Source organism: Phaenicophaeus curvirostris, chromosome 3 (genome assembly GCF_032191515.1).
Source record: "Phaenicophaeus curvirostris isolate KB17595 chromosome 3, BPBGC_Pcur_1.0, whole genome shotgun sequence".
NCBI lineage: Eukaryota > Metazoa > Chordata > Aves > Cuculiformes > Cuculidae > Phaenicophaeus > Phaenicophaeus curvirostris.
The window spans coordinates 73,144,081-73,160,015 of NC_091394.1; positions in this window are offsets into that span (position 1 = coordinate 73,144,081).

Sequence of the window (15,935 nt, forward strand, 5' to 3'; positions counted from 1 at the left end):
AGTCATCCTGCCAAAGCCAAAAAAAAATGTGACTTAGTAAACCCCTGAGAGGGGTCTGCAATGCTTGTGCTTCTCCCTTCCCAGTATGAGAAAAAAAAAAAAAGGTGGGGAAAGTATATTGAACTGAAGGATATGTGGGTTCTTCATTCCTTGCGGAGGGCCATGAAGGCACAACAAGTCAGCCTAACAAACTGCTCCAAATAAATATATATATTCAACTTTTAAAATTATTGTTATGTACCCCGTGTAAGCTTCAGTGTCTTCATGTCTCTTGGGTGAAACCTAAGCTAACCACTGTTTCAGATTCTTGTAACATTAAGGTATGTTGAGATTCTACATTTTAAATATGAACAACTGAACTCTCCTCTTAGATACATAAATGCAATTCCCACTGAAATCAATTAAAGCTATCTTGAAATCTCACAGAGTACTCTAAGCTTTATACCCATTTATACATTGGAAGTAATTGGAGATATATCATGTGAATTGTCTAATGGAATGATGAATCACCCCCATTTCCGTGTCTGGAAGGAGAGTTTGGTTGCTTGATCCATGGCTTTTCACTTGCTGTAAATGTTCGGAACTGTCACTTCTCTCTTCACCTCCATTTGTATAAATTATTGAATTTCATGGTGCTAATCCTCTTCTTTTGAGCCTTATATGGATTTCCTGCCAAGAAAGAAATAAATATGGGGAAAAATTGTATTTTAACTTTTAACCGAGGCAAATCTTATAGAAAATATTTCTACTTTATAATATTAGGAGACCATTATACAGCAAAATAGACTTTATATAGAAAACATAAAGGTTATGGTTTTAACCTGGGAAGTATTTATTAGGGCAATGACTGCAATGATGGAAATTCAAATTTTTGGAAAGTAGTTCTTGCCAGAGATTTTGCAACTGAATTTTGTGCCGAGCAGGATTAACTCCGCTCAAGGAGCTGGACTTCTCTTCTGCTCTCTTCAGAACGTCTAAGGAAAAAAAGAATGGAAATGTCTTCCAAAATATTATTTTGAGAGTACCTAGAAACATTGATAACTTGTTACTGACTCTAAATACTTCAGATAATTACAAAAATTTTGTCTGAAGCAATTTCTGAGACATTACTTTGTTTTAATAGAAACATTTTCTCAGGATTAACAGTTTTAATTCATATTGAACTGAAGTTAGGTTGGAGTGGAAAATTCATTTTGAAAGACAGATCTTGCTGAGAGATATAAGTACAGGTCAGAATCTATTACTAACCCTTCTAGATAGCCAATGTGAAGCATTGTTGTGAAGAATGGGAGTTTGAGGAGTGATATAACCAGGAGGAAGCACCTAGAGCCAGGGATGGGAGAAAGCAGCGTTTTTGTCTTCCTTTCATTTCTATCACAGAGCTAGTTAGCTTCTCCTTTACATAAGAAATTGCCTTCCCAACCATAGCTTTAATATAAGAGCCATAAACTTTTAATTAAGAGATAATCTGAATGAAACAGAATATTTTCATAGAGTAATAGTCTCCTGCTGTCAGGCAGGCAAGGTGTTCACTGAAATGAGATTTATCTTTAAAGCAGAAGATACCGATTGTGTGCTATCACAATAACAGTGTTATTCCTTTTACCAGGTGATTGATGGTGACAGAATGATTGTAACTGATGGATGTCAGTACACATGGGAGACAGTGGTTTAATGCAAAGTTACTCAATAGCAAATCTCAGAATAGTTCAAATCATAATTGCTCTTTCTGGGGTCAGAAAACTAGGAAAATTTTAGAAAACAGTGGATATTTCTTTCATAGAACAGACTTTCCATTCAAAATACCATATGATTAGGATACTTCTTAATCAATGGGCTTAGAAGTACTTAATTACAATAATTTTCAATTCCTTCAATAAATGTTTCCTAGCAATAAAGCAATTTTACTAATAAAGTGTAATAAAGAATAAATTTTTATGTTCAACCTCAGAGTTTCATCCGACGCTCATCAAGTGAACACAGAATACACCTGCTGTAGACATCCAGTTCTGGGGTTATGGCTGTGACTTTATTAGTCCATGAATTCCCTAATGGGGTTTTTGGTGCCCCTCTGCCATATGTGTGACAATCTGAATTATCTTTTAAGACTGATGAGCAACTGTGCGTGCATGTGTGTATATGTGTGAGGTAGGGGAGACACTCTCCCTCCTGGGCACCACTAAGGATACAGCACTGCATAATCTTACCAGTGTGTTCCATATCCCCCTTAAAAATATGCACAGTTAATTCATGTCTTCTCAATGTATACAAAAAGTAAATGAGGATATGTTCCTTTAAAGATGGGTGAGAAAAACCTGCTTTCGTTTATGCTGCCCATGTTGTGCTGAAAGCAGTAGGCGGGATATCCTTTCCAAGAAAAATGGTAAGAACTCCAGTTATGGTTTCCTCTCCTTTTTCAACTTATTTTATGTCCTGTTTCTGAAGACTTGGTATATCTCATGAAATACCAAATCTGCCCTAACTGTTGTGGTTTATTAATTTTCCAAACTGTTGGGCCTTTCTGACCTGAACAAAACAACACAATGATATTGGGTAAAAGTGTTTAAGCATTTTTATCTTTATATCTGTCTTTTAAATTAATTTGCTGGGGTTTTAGCAACTGTGGAAAAATGTTTCTATCCTATAGTCTATTAGATATCATGGTGGGTTGGGAGCAATACAGAAAAAATGAGAAATGGCACTCATCTCTATTTTCACAAGTTTATTTGGCTCCAAGGTCTTTGCACTTTCAAAGAAAGAGACATATGGATACAAATAAAGCATTTTTTAAAGATTTAAAACAATATTTTGCAAAAGGTGGGGGATGACAGGTATGGCACTGTCTGCCAAATTTAGATCCATATAATGGGTACCTAATGCATATGTAAAGAAATGATCCTACTAAACTGTATTCCCCAGATGACCAAGAGAGATAAGGGGCTTTGAAGATCTCTAGAGGCAGGTTTTCTCCTGGCAAGCTGAGGCATATAACAAGCAACAGCCTCCCCTTCTGGCAGCCTTGAAAGGAATCTGGGCTTTCCTATTGATGACAAACGATATTCCTTTAGCCAGACAGGCTTACGGACACCTAAACTGTAGGCAAAATTTAGATGCCTCCCTTGAGTGACCCTTTTGACCAATATTGCATCCCTTCTCCTCCTGCTGAAAAGAGGGAAGCAGAGGGGACAGGGAGCATGAACTGGAGTTAGAGCTTTCATTGAATGTTTTCTTGGCCCACATCTTGTTCTCCGAGTCTCCTCTGATATTGACCCCAGTGAGCATGGGCTTGTCTTGTCAAGTAATAGCTATGTTATAGTGAGACGTAGGGATGTACTGAATTTTGGGTGTAAAACAAGGAGCTAGAATAGAAGTGGGAATGAATACAGGACTTTGCTTCTATTTTAAACCTATCTTTGTGGTCTCGCTGGGTAGGACTGAGCAATCTTAGTGTTCCAGAGCCTCAGAGAGCTGTGTGTTTCTTCCCCGCTCTCCTGGGTCACCAGGCTCTCCCCGGCAGCATTGCTGAGGCTGCTCCCAACCTGCAATGACGCTTGGGCGGCTGCCTGTCCCCGGAAATCCCACAGCTGCCAACCCTGTCCTCTCATTTTATCCACCTGAAAAAGGCAAAGAAGGCAGCTCTGTGTTTCTGGGGGTGGGAGCACCCAGAATGGTCTCTGCATGAGAGCAAAAATGCTTCCCAGAGAAGTGCCTCCTCCTCCCCTGTCTCTCCACACAGCTTGTCCTTTATTTGAATAAAACCATGATCAAAACCATTCAGTTGAGTCAGCTATGAAAACACTTAATTCCAAAATCCACCATGGGTGATTTAGAAGGGACAATTAAAAGCCAGAGAACAGTCTCTATAGCTTTTTTTATTCATCAGCCCGGAGTGCTGCTTGCCATCAGCTTGGCTAATAAAAGTCTTGATACACAAATTGAAATAGTGTTCAATAGGTGCCTGCTTTTCTTCCTGTCCTCTTCCCCAGCCTGTCAGAAAATGTTTTCTTGGATATAAATCACTATTTTATTTTATTTTATTTTATTTTATTTTATTTTATTTTATTTTATTTTATTTTATTTTATTTTATTTTATTTTATTCTGACTGCAGATTTAGGGCTAGGTTAGGAGTCTCCATGTCATAACAAACAGAGAGAAAGACAATGAAACAATCACCCAGTGGGAGTTGTGTGACTCTTCACAGCTGGGTGCAACACCAGCCCTGGCTGTGTTGGGAGCTTAACATCCTTCTCTCGGACAAAGTAAAGCTGCAGTAGGGCTTGGGAATGAGCCAGTTCCATCACAGCTCTGCTACAGCAACCTCTGAACACAACCCCTCCTCAGGACCAATACCAAGGGTTCAGTCTCACCCTTGCCAGCCAAAGGCAAAGGAGAATGGAGTTAGAGCTACAACCCAACTGTGCAAACTTCTGCTTTAGTTTCTATTAATTCCAGAGTAACAAAGCTGAGAGAAAAATGAGTAAAACAACAGAGTCACAGCAGATTAATCCAAAGTTAATTTTTTGTTCTTGTTATCTTTTACTAGCTGCTCAAAAAAAACCCCAAACAAGCTATTATCATACTAATGTTCCTTTTCGTAGACACTGCATGAAACTTGCCTGTTCACATACTGCAGTGTCTGAATGAGAACCTGGCCCAGATTGTATGTTCTGTGTCTCCATCTGTGCTGGTGGGTCAAACTGCTCTGTGAAAAGAGCTCTCTGATAGCTCCTCATATTCAGCTAAACTGTCAAGAATCTGTAGTGCCAGGGATTTGAATTGAACTCAGCTTTCCTTTTGATTAAAAAAATACAAACACACAACTGAAAACCTTTCCTTCTTTTCCTAGGTAAAAAGGAGAGTGAGTTGGAGCAGTAAATAGAAAGGGCTTTGCCATCGGTGCTGGAGAGTAGCCGGGGCATGGTGCTAGAACATCAGGAGTGCAAGCTGCCTCTCCTGTGTGGACCAATCTTTAGCAGACAGAAATGCCTATGAAGAGCTAATCTAGCCTAAAACACAGATCCTTGCCTGTGCTGCATCCTGTATGTGGGCCTTTGTGAAGACACTTTTTTTCGTGTTCTTCTCTGTCGCAATTTGCTGTCCCAGACAATTGCCAAGACAGTGCTCCTCTCTGGATAACATTAGCGGATGTGTGTTTCCTTGCAGCCTCTACAACTGTCTGGTTTTCTGCTTCTCTCCTCTTTTCCGTTTCCTGTTGGCACTGCATCCTAAACTCCTAACCTCTTACACACATGCATATTTTTTTTCACTTGCTGGGAGGTGCTGCATAATAAAATCCATGTAGTGAGAGTTTAGTTGCTATATGTCGGAGCACTGCATATGCTAGCAAGTTTTCTCACCCACACCCCTCTCGGTGGGATTTCTCAGCACGCTTGCTTCCCAGCTCCTGCACTCAACATGTGGTGCAAAGTGTAGAGGAATATCTGGGTCTGAGGCCCTGCAGTGTACGGGAGGACTCTTCCTGATGTGTATTAATATTGCTGCCAGTGAAATCTGTGGCATTTTGATTGCTTTGGAGCCCCAGCGCTGAAACACTTTTCTCTCTGCTTATCCATATGACTATTCTTTCAGCTTTTTGTCTTCACATGAAAGAGAAGACAAAAAAATTCTTTTGATGTTTTTGAGAATATTGCAAGATATTCTCAGGAAAACACCATTTCATTTGCTCAGGCTCTTGTTCATACAGGCTTTCATGGCTTCCAGGATTGACTATTTTAATTTGTTCCTGGTGGTGTTCCAGATTGTTTGCTAAACTGGCTGCAGATGGTTTTGAATGTTGCTGCTGCCAGAATTGTTACTAGGACTTGATCTACAGATCATATTTCTCCAGTCTCACGTTCCCTCTACCCTGGTGCCTGTTAAGCAGCATATGGCTTTAAAATTCTTTTACTGACTTATAAAGTTTGCAGTGGCCTTGATTCTCTTTACCTTCCTGACCTTTTAACTCTTTAGGCTTTACCTCACATCTTATCTCATTTAATGTCCACTGACAGTTCAGAGGTGGCACTCAGAAACCAAGGTCGAGGATGGCTTTGGGTTTTGAGCCTTACCATGCTTTTCTGTGACTTCATTGAAGTGAAGGAAGTGGGTTGTTTTGTTTCTGTTGCCTGATATCCAAATGATTATCTCAAGCTTTACACTAATTTTTTCTCCATAGATTTACTCACAGACACAGGCAAACACAGTATCAACTGCTACTAGAACACTGCACCTTTAAAACTGAAGAGTGCAGTTTGATTCCCAGCTGATATACAGGAGAACTGACCTAATAAATTCTGGAGAGCCACTTGCTGACTACATTGCGTGCAAAGAGAAAGCTCCTTGTATGTTCATGGCATGGAAAAAAATCAAGAACATTATCTCCTTTTATTTGTATGTTCTTCAAATACTCTGATTACCAAAAGCTCAGGAGCGCCACTCAGCTTTCTATTAACTTTTTGTTGCCTCAGCTGAAAAGCAGATATGCAAAACCACTACCTTGCCTGGGTATATTCAGTCAGACAGTATTTGGTTCATCCTTAACCAGGTAGGTTCTGCTGGTAGTTTTCATTCCTGTCAGAGACAGAACCGAGGACAACAAAAGGGATCTAGGTTCTTTTCACCTTTAATTGGATGTGTTTGTAGAGCTTTTGTTAACAGTGGTACAGCACAAATGCACAGTGGGTGAAATTATGTATTTACTGAAATCTATGGGAATTTTGTTGGGAGTTTTGTTACCACCAGGGCTTTAAGGACTGAGGTTTAGAAGCAGCTAAACTAAGTGCAAAACTAAGTGCATGGAAAGAGTTCTTGCTGTTAGTAACCTAAGTCAGGACTGCCCTGGAGGCCACTGAGATGTCATCAGGGGGTGTCATAGTTTTAGAGCTCCTTTCCAGGGAAGAGCCACTCCGTAAGCCTAACCACTGGTATTTATTCTTCAAGGATTAGTTCACAGTGGATTCTTGTCTTCTTACCAGCCTTGAGCACCTCTGGAGAACTAAGAATTTTGTCTCCAACTGGAAGGAATTCAGAATTCTCCTTTCTGCTCTCACCTCAATCTGCGAGACCAGACCAGGAACCTGTGTGTATTCCACTCTGCCTCCCCGACTGCAATGCAGATATTTCTGAGAGGACATGTAAGAGTTTCTTTCAGTTGAGCAGCTCTTACTTTACAGATCTCTTTTTTTTTTTCTGTCTCTCCAGTCTGATTCTCTTGGTGAGCTTCTATGTCTTTTGTACTTATTCCTTTTTATTCTATCTTTCTGCAAGCTCTCTTCTGCTCTGTTCTCCCTATGGAAAACCATTCCAGCCATTTTTGCTTCTTCCAGAGTTGATCACAGTTGAATATTATATTATTCCATAGAAATAAAAAAACAAAAAAAAGAGGAAAGACTGGACTAGGAAAAAAAAGGGAAGAGGAAAAGGTAAAAGAAAACAGTAGAAAAAAAAGAAAAATCCAAAAACTTCTCTCCACTGACCTTTAATCTGACTGCATTCTGGCTGGTTTTTTTTGTATTGTTCTGTAAAAAATAATGGAGAGGAGAGGGAAGAAAGAATGGACACATCACCATTTCTTCATAAAAACCTTCTCTCAAGAGAACTGTATATTTTATGGAAAAATAAGTCAAAGTTCAGATTACTTTCTGCAGTATAGAATATGTAATATTTATTCCTGTATGGTAAATTTGTCAAAGGAGAGTTGTAATACTCTCTAAAATGTTGGAGTGCCCTAGTATTGTTTATGTAGGATATGGAATTGAACTGTAGCTATAAGGAAAGGAACATAAGACATAGGACATGGAAATTCATTTCATGAAAATTTACAGCTGTGATGTTGAGGCCAACTGACTTATGAAGTCTTCAGGTATACAAGCAGGTTAGCAGTAAGTAGAAATTAAGAATTACTTTTCTCCTGTGTGTACTTGATGTAAGACTAATACTAGAACATGGCTCTCAGGTCTACAGTCAGCTTTACAAACAAGATGTTGAGCAACTGGAAAAAATAATAAAGGAAAATGAGGAAAAGGAGTAAACAGAATTATCTGATAGCTAGAGAAATTACTTTGCCTTCACAAACTTGAAGCTCAGTGTGTTTATTGATGTGAAAACATGGATGTGGAGGTAGTCTTTAATCAAGCAGATATGGCCACAAAAATAGTTATGGCTGGAAGCTCTGGCCAGAGGAGAAAACACAAAATAAACTTTGAGCAGCGATGACAATAACTACCACAACACAATCCTAAAAAAGCGGTGGTACAACCTAAATAAGTCTGAGTGCTTTTCTTGAAGACTTGTATTTACTCAACTCAAGTTTTATTTTAGCCACATGTATTTCTGAGCTCACTTAGTATGTGCAAAGAACATACTAAAGGAGATATTGGTCCATCCTAACTTTAAACTTTAGCAACCTGACAGATGACTTTCTGTGTCAGGCTGGGCTTCTGTCACCTGTTGCTTAACATGCAAAGGTAGAACCCAGAGAGATAATTTGGCTTTGCTTTTAAATGGAGGAAAAATATAAAATTTTTTTTCCAGAACTACTTGAATGCATTTCAGCAGAACCTTTAAATTCTCTTGTCTGAAGTTAAATGCCTTAACATTTCAAGATAGTAAGGTCTAATTTTGGTTTGTTGGCTTCAACATTCTAGTTCAGGAGTCAGAGGGACTCTGAGTCCTCATGGGAACTGTAGTTTAAATGCATCATTCCCATTTTTCCATGGGGTCTCCAGCTGAACTGGGTTTGTCTGATGTTTCAACTTCGGCTCAGTCCAGGATGCTTTTCCAAAAAGGACTGGGGGATGTATTGGCTCTAACTAAAATCTCATGAGGCATTGTTATGACTTTTGTGATCATGATGTAAAGTCTAATTGATCTGGTCTGAAGTGTTTTAACTAACCAAAATGTTTCCTTTGGAATCAGTGTTGCCTGGTGAAGATTTAGAAACTTCAAGGAATATTAATATTTCCTCACAGTAATGTTCAGTTTTACAGAAAATGCATTTTCTATGAGAAAGCATTAATAGAAATTTCCTGACTAGTTTTGTTTAAGGACTAGAGAACCAGCTCATAATTGAAAGGGGGAGAGTGCCAAGTATTAAAACCCCCAGGGACAGCAAAACTGATTAAATATGCATCTAATGTTCTGTTTTTAATCCGAGGGAAACTACACTGATGGAATACATATTGTTTTAAGTTTTTTTAATTTTTATGAAAAATGTCTAAATAAAACAGCATGTTCTTTATCCTGGGGTCCCATTCCCTTGAGTTGCTCTCATTGTGCTCATGGCACATAAGTGCTGTTCTGAGCAAGCAGACATGGCAGCTGCTTGAGGACTAGAAGCAACTGTGAAGAAAATACTGAAGTGTCCTTGTGTGTGCATGACTAACTACTAGTAGATGAGCTCTGGTGATCTAGAGATCTGACCTTTCTTACAAAGGCATGGTTATAATTTCCATGGATGTCCCATACAGTGTTCACTTCTACTCTCTCGCAGTGCTGGCTACAGCAGTGAAACATTCATACCATGCCGAGGCCACAAAAAGACAATCATCCTCAGTGACTTGTCTCTTCCTGAAGAAACAGCTATTACAAACAACTGATGACTAAAATGAACAGTGTGGGATGTTTGCAAAGTTTTATTCCTGAAAAATCCAGCATTTCTCAGAATTACAGGTTAGTTGAGGTTGGAAGAGATCTCTGGAGGCCATCTGGTCCAACCCCTCTGCTCAAGCAGGGCCATCTAAAGCCTGTTGCCCAAAACCATGTTCGGTGGCTATTGAATGTCTCCAAGGATGGAGATTCACAACATCTATTGGCAACCTATGCCAGTGCTCAGTCAACCTATTGATGAAAAAGTGTTTTCTGTTGTTCAGTGGGAGCCTCCTGTGTCTGGGTATGTGTCGCTGGACACCTCTGAAAAGAGTGTGATTCCATTCTCTTCGCACTTTTCTTTCAGGTATTTGTACACATTCATAAGATGCCCCCAGGTGTTCTTTCTTGAGGCTAACCAGTTACAGTTCTCTCAGCCTTTCCTTGTAGGAGAGATTATCCAGTCCATTAACCATCTTTGTTGTCCATTGTTGGACTCTCTCCAGTCCATGTCCATGTCTCTCTTGTACTGAGGAATCCAGAACTTGACACAGGACTCCAGATGTGGCCTCACCAGTGCAGAGTAGAGGGGTAGAATGACGTGCCTTAACTTGCTGGCAATGGTTTGTCAAATACAGATCAGGATACCACCAGCCTTCTTTGTAGAAAGGGCACATTGTTGGCTCCAAGGACCCCCATGTCCTTTCCTGCCAAGCTGCTTTCCATCTGGGTGTCTCCCAGAATATGCTGATGTATGGGGTTGTTCCTCCCCAGGTACAGGACTTTGCACTTGCCTTTCCTGAACAGACACAAATTATTTTAAAATATCATAGATAATTTAAAGAAAATAATTCTGATCTTCTATCAACCCTTACTGTTTATGTACACATTCATTATACTATCAGGGTCATTAAAATATCTAACCTCCTTTTATACCAGATATACATTTTCCAGGAGATGTGCATATCCTTGATCGCTATACTCTAACAAGGATGAAAATCTAAAGATGTGGAGCTACTGAGACTATCCTTAACACTGAAATAACATTACCAAAGCTTTTAAATGTCTGCTGCCCAGAGGAGAAAGCAGATATCTTGTTTTTTATCCCTTGACTTACTACCACTGCTGCACATGCTGAGAAGTACAATGTGCCATCTCTGAAAGCAAATCCACATCTCTGTGGTACAGACCTTTAACTTACTGACAGTAATCAGATGGTCTCTTGTAATACAGCCAGGTGACTTAAGGAGATATGGATCAGAGACAAGATTGCCTTACAACCTCTGGCTTCTCAATGGTTTTAAATGTGTAGGATGGGTTATAGCAACATTATTGTAATAATAATAATAATAATAATAATAATAATAGCTGTCTTAGTGCTCATTAGGCTAAATAAAACTGCATGATTTTTCTTGAAATATGCTGCATATTTCTATGCGCGTACGCATATACAGTCCTCAAAAATGAAATTTGCAAGATGACCAACTGGTATAAATCTAGGTACAGTGTCACACTCTTCAATGGTACTTGTTTCCTGGAAAGGCTGATAGATGATTGTAACTCTGGCAAATATCGTTGCTTAGGTGACTCCAAGGATAATAAGCACTTTTATAATCTGAAATGTTAAATAAATTTTAAGAAAAAATATCTCATCCAAAAGTCACATGTAATTGTAGCTAAAGGCTTAATCTGAACCTGTTTTACAGTACAGAAATGCAGAGCTGAGGTTATGTTAAAAGCACAATCTAGTTCTGTAGACAACACCCTGAGAAAAAGCATAAATCCTGAGAAAAACTCATCCATCCATAACAAACAGGCTCTTCTCATCAGTTTGAAAAAAAACAAACAACAAAACAGAGAAGCAGAAAAGACCAGCAAAATATTAGTTTACTTTTATCTCTGATTTGTAGATGACCAATTAGGGAGCTCTGTGTGACAGCAAGCAACAAGTACTCATTGTTTATATCAAGTAATTGATTGAAATGGTTAAAGACAAGCCAAAGCATTTACAGGAGGGTTTCAATGTGGCAAAGGATTTCAGAGTGGCTTTGCCAATACACAGTTAAGCTCTGTTGGACACACTATGTGTAACCAATTCTCAGTGATTGATCCTGGTAGTAGTGATCATGTCTGTCTGCATAAAAGCATTAGGTTTCTGCCTGCTGCTGTCTCTCAAATGGTTAGTAACATGGAGTTGGACACCACTCCCCATCCTTGCCCCCAGGAACGCCAAATACAGTCTGCAGCAAATAAATGCATTAAGTATTTCCTTTCATAAAGACACCTTTAAAAGATTATATAAGGCTAGTAAATCTTGAACTCACTATAAATTACAAATGGGAAAATCGAAGGAAACTTCTTGAATAGCAACATTAGAAGAAAGACAAACATAATTCTCTACAGTCTGCGGAGGACGGGTAGTACAATATCTGATCTTCAATGCCCAAGACATGCATAAAGGAGGAAGTGGAAGAGCTGCAGTTATTGGCCCTTGTTTCCAGATCAGATCCTGGATTGGATTAGGACTGCTGTATTTGTGACAAGGGTTTCCTGGGCAGAAATATGTGTGCATGCAGCACCCAGATGGCCTACACATGGACTGGAAGTGCATCCCAGCCTCAGCATCTCTGATTGACTGTGCATGTGCTATGCAGCTGTGTGCACATAGTCAGTCAGATGGATGTGGTACACACCGCATTTACACTGTCATCCATACAGTCTATAAACTACTGGAGAAATGAAGCATATGGTACGTGTACACAATGTAGGATTTCTGGTTGCTTTGAGGCTTCCTACATCCTAAGATTCAGCACAAGGGTTAAAAAAGAACATGCCTGGGACAACCCAGACAAAGGGGGAACATTCTTTTTTGCCCAAAACATGACTTTGTAGAATTGGAAAGATACCTGTTGTGCATTTACAGACTGAGACACAGACTGAGCAAAACCAGTGTTTTGTTAATCCAGTGAAAGAAGGTAGGAGTTTAATGACTCCTGGACAAAGCTGAGAATGAAATCATGTCAAAGCAAAAATGCACTGTTCAAGCAATGCAACACAGCTCCCAGATGTATAAATCTTTGGAGTAAAATAAAACCACATGATCCGCATTCATAAAAGAAGCCTTTGGTGGCATTTGCTCTGCCTTTGACTTGCAAACATTCAAGCATGGAAGCTTATTTTCCTGAGGATGTCTGCAGGGCCGTGAGTGCTCCTACATGTACATTGCTGGTATTAAAAAGCATATAAATGTATGTAAACCTCTGTGTAAATAAGCACATACTATCGTGATTATCTTGAATGCTTCTCTTCATTTTGGGGATTCAGGAGGCAATCAGTATTATGGTTTGGTGGGCAAATGCAGAGCTGGAAAAACAAAGCAGGTAAGTAGTTCACATAAACTATTGCACAGAATTATTTATAGATCTGTGTGAGGATCAATTCAGTACTTTGTAAAGCACTGTCTAGGAAAGAAAATATAATGGAGATAATGCATTGCTCATTGTGATAGTTATGCACAATTTTCAGCTGTGTGTAAGTTAAAATTTTATTGCACATAAGCAGAAATACTTGAGAGATTTACAGAAAGGAAATTCACAATAAAAAGCAGTGAGCATTTTTGCCAGTAACAGAATTTCTTGAAGAATGCTTCTTTCCCTTGTCATTTCAACTCAAGACCTAAATGTTATTCACTGACACACAAACTAACAATGACATTTTAAAGATTGCACAGCGCACATGCATCCAGCTCCCCTAGGAAAAGTCAGGCAAACACCTGATGCCTGCTGGGAATTTCGCTGTGGGTGCCAGACAGCTGCAGCCCATCAGTGTTTCCAGGTGTGCTTATTTGGTTGGGAGATTGCTCCAGCTGCAGACACAATCATAGCAGGGACCCAGGCAGACTGGAGAGACAGAGGACATGCTCAGATTTTGCTGCTTGGGATGCCTTGGGTTTGCCCTGATTTAGAGCACCTGGCTTGTTGCAGGATGCAGATGTCTGCCCTGTTGCCCAAGAACCAGCACTTCATTCCCTTTATAATGAGCACTGTGACCTGGAGGAGTTATTAAATCTCTGGTTCGAAAGAGTCTAGTTTTCCTTTCTTTTTGTTTCTTAGCTGACAGTCTGAACTTCCCAAACAGATTAGTGGAAGGAGTATATAGGAATTAAAAACTTAATTTCCAAACTCCTCTGAGTCAAATCTAATTGACAATTTTCATTATAGCCTGTGCTGTTATTTCTCTTCATTTTTCTTTAGGGAAATCCCTGGTTATAGTTTTGCATTGTCCTTTACTACAATTTTACAAGCCTATATTTTAAAATTATTCTGAAGCAACTTCTAGAGTCTGAAGCAATTTTAGGACTACTGCAGTGCTGGTGTGAGACCAGACAATATTCAAAATTGAAGAGATTACACCTTACTTAGGTGCCTTTCTTTAAGACCTCCAATTTAATTAAAAACCACAGCCACTATATTAACAGCAAGCTTATGGATCACCATATGCCAGTCAAACATAATGAAATACATGCAAATGTTAGATGTTATATTCTTTTGTCTCTGAAATTAGCAATCTCAGTGAAATCTCTCCATGTTGTGTGGGTGGTTTTCCTTAGTTATTTGGCTTTATATTTACATAAGTGCCTATCCAATTGTGTACCTTTTGAACAATAAGAAAGGTTACAAATACTCCCTTGGCAACAATGCTTTCTTTATTGCTTATGTTTCGGCATTCACGCCTCCCATCAGGGACGTCTGCATCCTGTACATTGACATTGAGTAGAGATGCCCCCTTTCCTATTAACATGCTTTTCCCTTTGGAGTCCGTTTGCACTGAAGGGGAAAAAAGTCATGCAATTGAAGCCCCGGAGAAATCACTTATGGTCAAGAAACACATTTCAACCTTTCTATCTGAACAGGTTTGTTTTCTTTTCCAACTTCATTCTTCATCACTGTCAACCATCCACTCAGCCATTTGTATTTGGGAAGTCAGGGGACAGGAGAACACTTACTCTTTGTATTGCCACTACTATCAAGAGCTGTAGTGCAGAATAGAGAACTGTGAAGTAACAGTTCTCGTGACAACAATCTCCATGAACCTTAATAAAAGCAAACTAAATTTAAGTAAGGGATAACCTCACAACTGAGAAATACACAAACAGCAAAACATGCATTGGGAAAAAAATCCAGACTGTTACTCTGGTATGAGGAAAACTGCAGAAATAATGTTTCTGGTACATTATTTTAAGTTGTTACAGCTCTATCTAAAGGTACTATTTCTGTCAGTACAGGATCATCAAAAGTTCTGTAATGACCAAAGTTATGTAATTTAAAAGGTCTTGCGAGGAAGCTGCCTTTAAAATCAATAGACCAGAATAATTTCCTTTTTTTTTTCCTTAATAAATATGATCATTCTTCACTGAATTAATATGTTTGCTAGTGCTCTCAGCTTACTCTGCAGATATGCCATCATATTCTGATTAAGATCTATTCCTTTAAATACATTCTGGTAACAAAGGTATCCAAGATATTTCCAAAGGTAGCAAGTTCTACAGGCATTTATGAAAGAAAGGCCTAGATTGTAGATCTGATGTGTCTTTGTTTTTCAAATGCCACTTGTTACAAATATTTTAAAATTATTATTATCTAAATTATTGTCTATTATTATCATTATCTATTTTAAACTAGCCCTCATCTTTTTTTATTATCATGAAACTAAAAATAAAATATCACATTCATTAAATGTCTTCAATTTCCTGAAACTTGTAACCCTATGTAATCAGAAAGCTGATTGCACTTGTAAAGTGTAGTTTGGAGCTATCTAATCAATATCTTTTCATACTTGCATTGTTCTTGTTAAGTTGTATAGAAAAAGAGAAATTGTGTCTTTGAAAGGATAATGATAAAATATACGCTTTTCCTACAGCTGAACCACAGGATGTCACTGTTTCTCTTTCACAGGAAACAAGCTTTAGATGTGAAAGTAGACCAGATTTTTTTTCAAATGACAGAAATGACATAAAAAGCACAGAAATTAAGTCAGACGTTTCCTTTTGTATGTGTGAGTCAACCTAGGCAATGTGTTGCCTGTGTAGAATAACAATTTAATATTCAATTCAGTCTCATAATGTACCAAGATTGATATATTTTTGGTACATCCCTCCAGACAGAACTGACACATATCAATATGTCCCATATTGCATAAAGAGTCAGGCAGAGCTGAATAGAGTTCAAAAGAAAGTTAATGTAAGACATTAAAACTTCTTGTCGCCTTCCCTATTTATCACTGAATTTCTAAAATTTAGCACCCTTTGCTACCACAAAACTGGATCTTGACAAACACATGCCACTTCTTG